General features: G+C 38.2%; 1 long non-coding RNA gene across 1 annotated transcript in view; it reads right to left on the bottom strand.

The window, feature by feature from the left end:
• Positions 1–2,152: 2,152 nt before the first annotated feature.
• Positions 2,153–6,000, bottom strand: part of LOC125918899 (uncharacterized) — a 69,299-nt gene continuing 65,451 nt past the window's right edge. Inside the window, exons 3-4 of the long non-coding RNA XR_007456608.1 lie at positions 4,805–4,896; positions 2,153–2,338 (exon numbers count right to left, since the gene is read on the bottom strand). This is a non-coding gene — a long non-coding RNA (uncharacterized LOC125918899). The remainder of the gene's footprint in view (positions 2,339–4,804; positions 4,897–6,000) is intronic.

Genomic DNA, 6,000 nt, shown 5'->3' with positions numbered 1-6,000 from the left:
CCAAAGAACCATAGAAGGGAAAAAGGGAAACATTTTCTATCTCTATAAAGCCTATTTGGATTTTCCCAGTCCAAATTTACTTCTCCCTTTTATACATCTGTTAGAACACCTAACAAATTCTGCCATATGCCACCCACATTGTAGATTTAAGTCATAAAGATTGTGCTACACATAAAAGACTAGTAAAATGTTTATAACTTGTTACATAATGAGCATTATATATGAGGAAATGAAAGGATCACTGAATGTAAATCCAGAGGCTTTGGTCATAAATTTTTTAATTACAGTGGAGTTAACTTTAGTTACCAGAGTAATATTGTAAAGAATTTACAGAAGAAAATATTATGTGTAACAAGGTTATGTGGTCATGTCTAATAGCTAGATTGACCACCAAACTGAAAACATGTTTAAAATAAATAACTCTGGGGCCGCCTGGGTGGCTCAGTCGGTTAAGCATCTGACTTCAGCTCAGCTCATGATCTCGCGGTTTGTGAGTTCAAGCCCCGCGTCGGGCTCTGTGCTGACAGCTCAGAGCCTGGAGCCTGTTTCAGATTCTGTGTCTCCCTCTCCCTCTCTGACCCTCCCCCGTTCATGCTCTCTCTCTGTCTCAAAAATAAATAAACGTTTAAAAATAAAATTAAATTAAATTAATAACTCTGGGGCTCCTGGGTGGCTCAGTTGATTAAGCGTCCAACTCTTGGTCTCAGTTCAGGTCATGATCTCACAGTTTGTGGGTTCAAGCCTGGCCTCAGGCTCTGCACTGACAGTGTGGAGCCTGCTTGGGATTTCTCTCTCCCACTCTCTCTGTCCCTTCCCAACCTTCTCTCTCTCTCTTTCTGTCTCTCAAAAAATAAAAATAAACTTAAAAATTTTTTTTTAAGTTTTTATTTATTTTTTGAGAGAGAGAGAGAGACAGAGCATGAGCAGGGAAGGGGCAGAGAGAGAGGGAGACACAGAATCTGAAGCAAGCTCCAGGCTCTGAGCTGTCAGCACAGAGCCCGACACAGGGCTCGAACCCACAGACTGCAAGATCATGATCTGAGCCAAAGTCGGATGCTCAACTGACTGAGCCACCCAGGTGCCCCCATAAAAATTTTTTTGAATGCACTCTGGGAGCGCCTGGCTAGTTCAGTCAGAAGAGCATGTGACTCTTGATCTCGGGGTCATGAGTTTGAGTCCTGAATTGGGTTGTAGAGATTACTTACATAAATAAATAAACAAACAAACAAATAAATAAGCAAACTTATAATAATAAATAATAAAATAAATAAATAAACTTTAAAAAATGTAAAGGACATGAATATTCTGCTCTTCTGTTTCCCCACCAAAAGAAAAAAAGAAAAAGGAAGAGTCTCTAAATATTTAGATTTTAAGAGATGCTACATAAAAATGAGGCAGCACCTGTCATGCACTTCACAACTTTAAGATAGCCTAGGGGTCTGGCTGCCTGTAAAACTACCACAACAGCCACATTAAACATCTAAGAAAGGCTGTGCTACTTATATGCATGTTTAGTTATAAGAGCTAATTTTTAACTCTATAAAACATGTCTATTCATGCTGGTTCTAGCTTGCCTCTTTTTCATATTCCTAGAATCAGAGTATTACTCAGTTATTTCATATAATAGAGAACTCCTTGAGAACAAGAATTCTTTTCCTCTTTACATCTTCCTTGGTCTCAAGGCAGTGTCTTGCATAGTGTAAATTACAAATATGGATTGAATTGAACAGAGAAATTTTAATTTAACCATCTGAAATATGTAAGGGGAAAAAGTTAATAAAAAATCCGGTACAGGGATGCCTGGGTGGCTCAGTCAGTTAAGTGTCTGGTTCTTGATTGTGGCTCAGGTGATGATCTTACAGTTCGTGAGTTTGAGCCCCTGACAGTGCAGAGCTTGCTTGGGATTCTCTTTCCCTCTCTCTCTGCCCCTGCCCCACTCACATTCTCTCTCTCTCTCTTTCTGTCTCTCTCTCTCTCTCTCTCTCAAAATAAATAAACTTTAAAGAAAATTTGTATAGGAATGGGGCTTCTGGCTGGCTCAGTTGGTAGAGCATGACTCTTGATCTTGGAGTTGTCATTTTGAGCCCCCCATATTGGGCAGAGAGATTACATTTAAATAGAGTTTTTTTAATGTTTATTTATTTTTGAAAGAGAGAGAGACAGAGTGGGTGTGGGGGAAGGGCAGAGAGAGAGAGAGAGAGGGAGACACAGAATCCAAAGCAGGCTTCAGGCTCTGAGCTGTCAGCACAGAGTGCAACGCGGGGCTTGAACTCATGAACCAGGAGATCATGACCTGAGCAGAAGTCCGACTCTTAACTGACCGGAGCCACCCAGGCACCTGGGGAGAGAGATTACTTTAAAAAATAAAATAAAATAAAACATCGTTTAAAAAAGAATCATTAATGAAATGGGGATGCACCTTACCAAATGTTGAACCATTTCATAAAGCCATAAATTGTGAGGCTGACACAGGAATCAAAAGAGAAAGAAAGAGAGGGAGAAAGAAAACCAAGTATATATGGATAATTAGTATGCAATAAAGGTAATATTTAAAATCAGTGGGGAGAGCAGATAAATTTTAAAATAATACTGAAATCACATTTTTCATAGTATTTGATAAAGTGGGTTTAGCAGTCATTGTTATTTAAATGGATTAACTAAATGTTCACAAGTGCTGATCATTTCATCTTAATTCTATGTAATCAGGAGCAAAAATATCACCTTATAGGTAAAAAAAAAAAATTAGCCTACTTAAACCCTGTTTATTTTTTAAATCCATTTTTCCCAGGATTTAGATGATGATTGGCATTCAATAGACAATAATTTTTTGTTGGATAATAAAATGGGTGATAGGGTAAATGTGTTCTGCATTATAGTTCAAAGCAATTTTTTAAAAGATGTGTGAGGCCATTCACTTTTTTTTAAGTTTATTTATTTATTCTGAGAGAGAGAACATGCATATACACATGCCGGAATGCAGAGAGAGAGGGAGAGCAAAAGAGTCCTAAGCGGGCTCCTCATTGTCAGTACCAAGCCTGATGTGGGCCTAGATCCCTCGAACTATGAGATCATGATCTCAGCCAAAATCAAGAGTTAGATGCTTAACCAACTGAGCTACCCAGGCACCCAAAAACAATTTTTTCAGACTCCTAAGGTATACTGAATTGAATAATCACTCTATATTGTTTTAGTATCATTCCAACTTTACCAGACAAACCCAATTACTTTAACACCAATTCCTAAGTTAAACATTTAATATCTCAATTCTTTTTTTTCCTTTTTTTTAATTTTTTTTTATTTTTTATTATTCATCTTTGAGAGACAAAGAGAGACAGAGTGCCAGCAGGGGAGGGGCAGAGAGAGAGGGAGACACAGAATCCGAAGGACGTGCCAGGCTCTGAGCTATCAGCACAGAGCCCAATGCGGGGCTCAAACCCATGAACCATGAGATCATGACCTGAGCCAAAGTGGGACGCTTAACTGACTGAGCCACCCAGGCAACCCTCGATTCTTTTTTTTTTTTTTTACGTTTATTTCTTTTTGAGAGAGACAGAGAGTGCGGAGGGGAGGGGCAGAGAGAGGGAGACAGAAAATCCCTAGCAGGCACCACACTGTCAGCACAGAGCCCGGTGCGGGGTTCGAACCCACGAACCATGAGATCATGACCTGAGCTGAGATCAAGAATTGATGCTCAACTGACTGAGTCACCCAGACGCCCCTAATATCTCCCTTCTTATGCCTATTCCATACCCCATAAAGAGTGTTTGAAGCAATATCTTGATAATGGTAGGCAAGGATTTCAGAGTAATTGTGTGTGCATCCAAACTACAAAAGACTAATATCTACTCCCTGTGTAACTACAACATATGAAAAACACACATCAAATAAGGGCCACTTACTCAGCTTCATATTTTACTGTATCTTGCTCCAAAGGGTGTAGTTTTGATTTCTAGCTCTTTAAGGCATATTACACAGAGATTAGAGAGGTAATAAATGATATTAAAAGGTTTTGAGTTTAGTAGTTAGACATCCTGCTATAGAATTTGAGCAATTTACTTAATCTTTTTGAACCTCAGTTTCCTCATCTGCAAAACAGTGATAATAACAGTGATGCCAAGATGATTTAAATAAATGATTGTCAAATCTTCAAAATAATGAGTGGCCCTTATAAGGACTCAAATCTCAAATATGTTTTGAGTTATTATTAAATGTTTATCTGAATTAAATGAAATGGCACATTATAACTAGTTACTATTGGGGCTTCTGGGTGGCTCAGTAGGTTAAGCATCTGTCTCTTGATTTTGGCTCAGTTCATGATCTCATGGTTTTGTAAGTTTGAGCCCCACATGGGCTCTGTGCTGACTATGCAGAACCTGCTTTACATTCTCTCTCTCTTTCTCTACCCCTCCCCTGATCACACTCTCTCTGTCTCTCTCAAAATAAATAAGTAAATAAATACACACTGCAATAAATAAAATAAAGTAAAATAAAAAGTAAATAAAATAAAAATAAAGTAAATAAATAAAAATAAATAAGCAAACTTAAAAAATTTTTTTTAGTTATTACTAAATGAGATGGTGCCATTATTATTAGATGGTAGAAGGGAAAAGACTTTCTTAACTTAATCCAGGAGAATTGCTCGAATGTTTTGACATTAGTTCAGTAAGTGGGTTTCAAACCCCCAAACTGACTTATGGCTTCAGGGTCTGCCTACCCCAAGGATGTTCCTCTATTCTTTCCTTGGGATAGATTTATCAGGACTTAAAGGAGAATATTCTGGGTAAGGAGAAGATCAAGGACCTACTTTCTCCAGTCCTTTGTAATCCACTAGGTCTGCTCATGTTTCTCTCCTTTTCTTCTCATTGTATATTTTAAAGCTTCCCTGAGTAACATGACCTGGAAAGAGAGCACAATAGCGAGGAATGAGGAGTGACATAGTGATAATGTCTCAAGCCACCTAAACCCAGAGCAGATGCAGAGATTGGCCATTATTTTGGAGGATTTATGGATACGAAAATTCTGAAGATTGATGCTGAAGAATTAAATGAAATACCAGTTGTTTTAGTTTAGTTTTGTTTTTTAAATGAAGATAGGTGGAATGAGTCCTATTAATTGTCAACTGGCAAGATAAACCAGGATACCTAAGTAACCACTAGATAAGAGCTTATCAGGCAATCGAGTAATATAACAATCCAGAAGAGCTTAAAGTATAGTGAGACTAAATCCTGATGGTTAAAAAGGACAAAGCCTACTGTACTAATTAATTAACTTTTATGATGGTGTCAGACCATTAGTGATGAGGAAACACTGGATTTCATGTATTTGGACTTTGGTAAAATGTGATTCTTTCTTCCTGTCAACGTGTTAGGACCGTATGGTCTAGAACCAAGTATTATACATTAGACAGAAATTGACCGAATATCTTATCCAAATGGTTTACACTACCACTGCTGTTGAAACGTGCCAAATCGGGCTATTTAAGGATCAGTCCCCAAGGATTTTTAATCTATGACATGTATGACATATTTTACAAAAAACAGTAGTAGTTTCTACCCACTCCTACAACTTTGAGTCATTGCTCAAAAATAGTAATAGCCAAATCAAATTACACTTCTTTTTTTTTTTTAAGTTGACAGAGACAGAGAGAGAGCGAGAGAGAGAGAGCGAGTGAGCACAGGGGAGGGGTAGAAGGAGAAAGAAATAGAATTTTAAGCAGACTCCACACTGGGTGTGGAGCCCAACATGGGGCTTGATCCCACAACCCTGAGATCGTGATCTGAGCTGAAATCAAGAGTTGGACGCTTAACTGCCTGAGTCACCAGGCACCCCATAAGTTACACCATCTTGGCCCAAAGCCGTATGTCTGAAAAAAATATATGAGAGGTGACCAATGCACAGATCTTCAGACAGAAAAAAATTTAAAAGGCAGGTGGGAAAAAGGAGAAGAGACAGAATGGTAAACAAAAATCTGATTAATATAAAGTGTCCTAGTTACCCACA

The sequence above is a fragment of the Panthera uncia genome, chromosome B4, assembly GCF_023721935.1.
Source record: "Panthera uncia isolate 11264 chromosome B4, Puncia_PCG_1.0, whole genome shotgun sequence".
NCBI classification, from domain to species: domain Eukaryota; kingdom Metazoa; phylum Chordata; class Mammalia; order Carnivora; family Felidae; genus Panthera; species Panthera uncia.
Note: the sequence above shows the minus strand (reverse complement) of the source record. Positions and strands in the feature narration are given on the sequence as shown.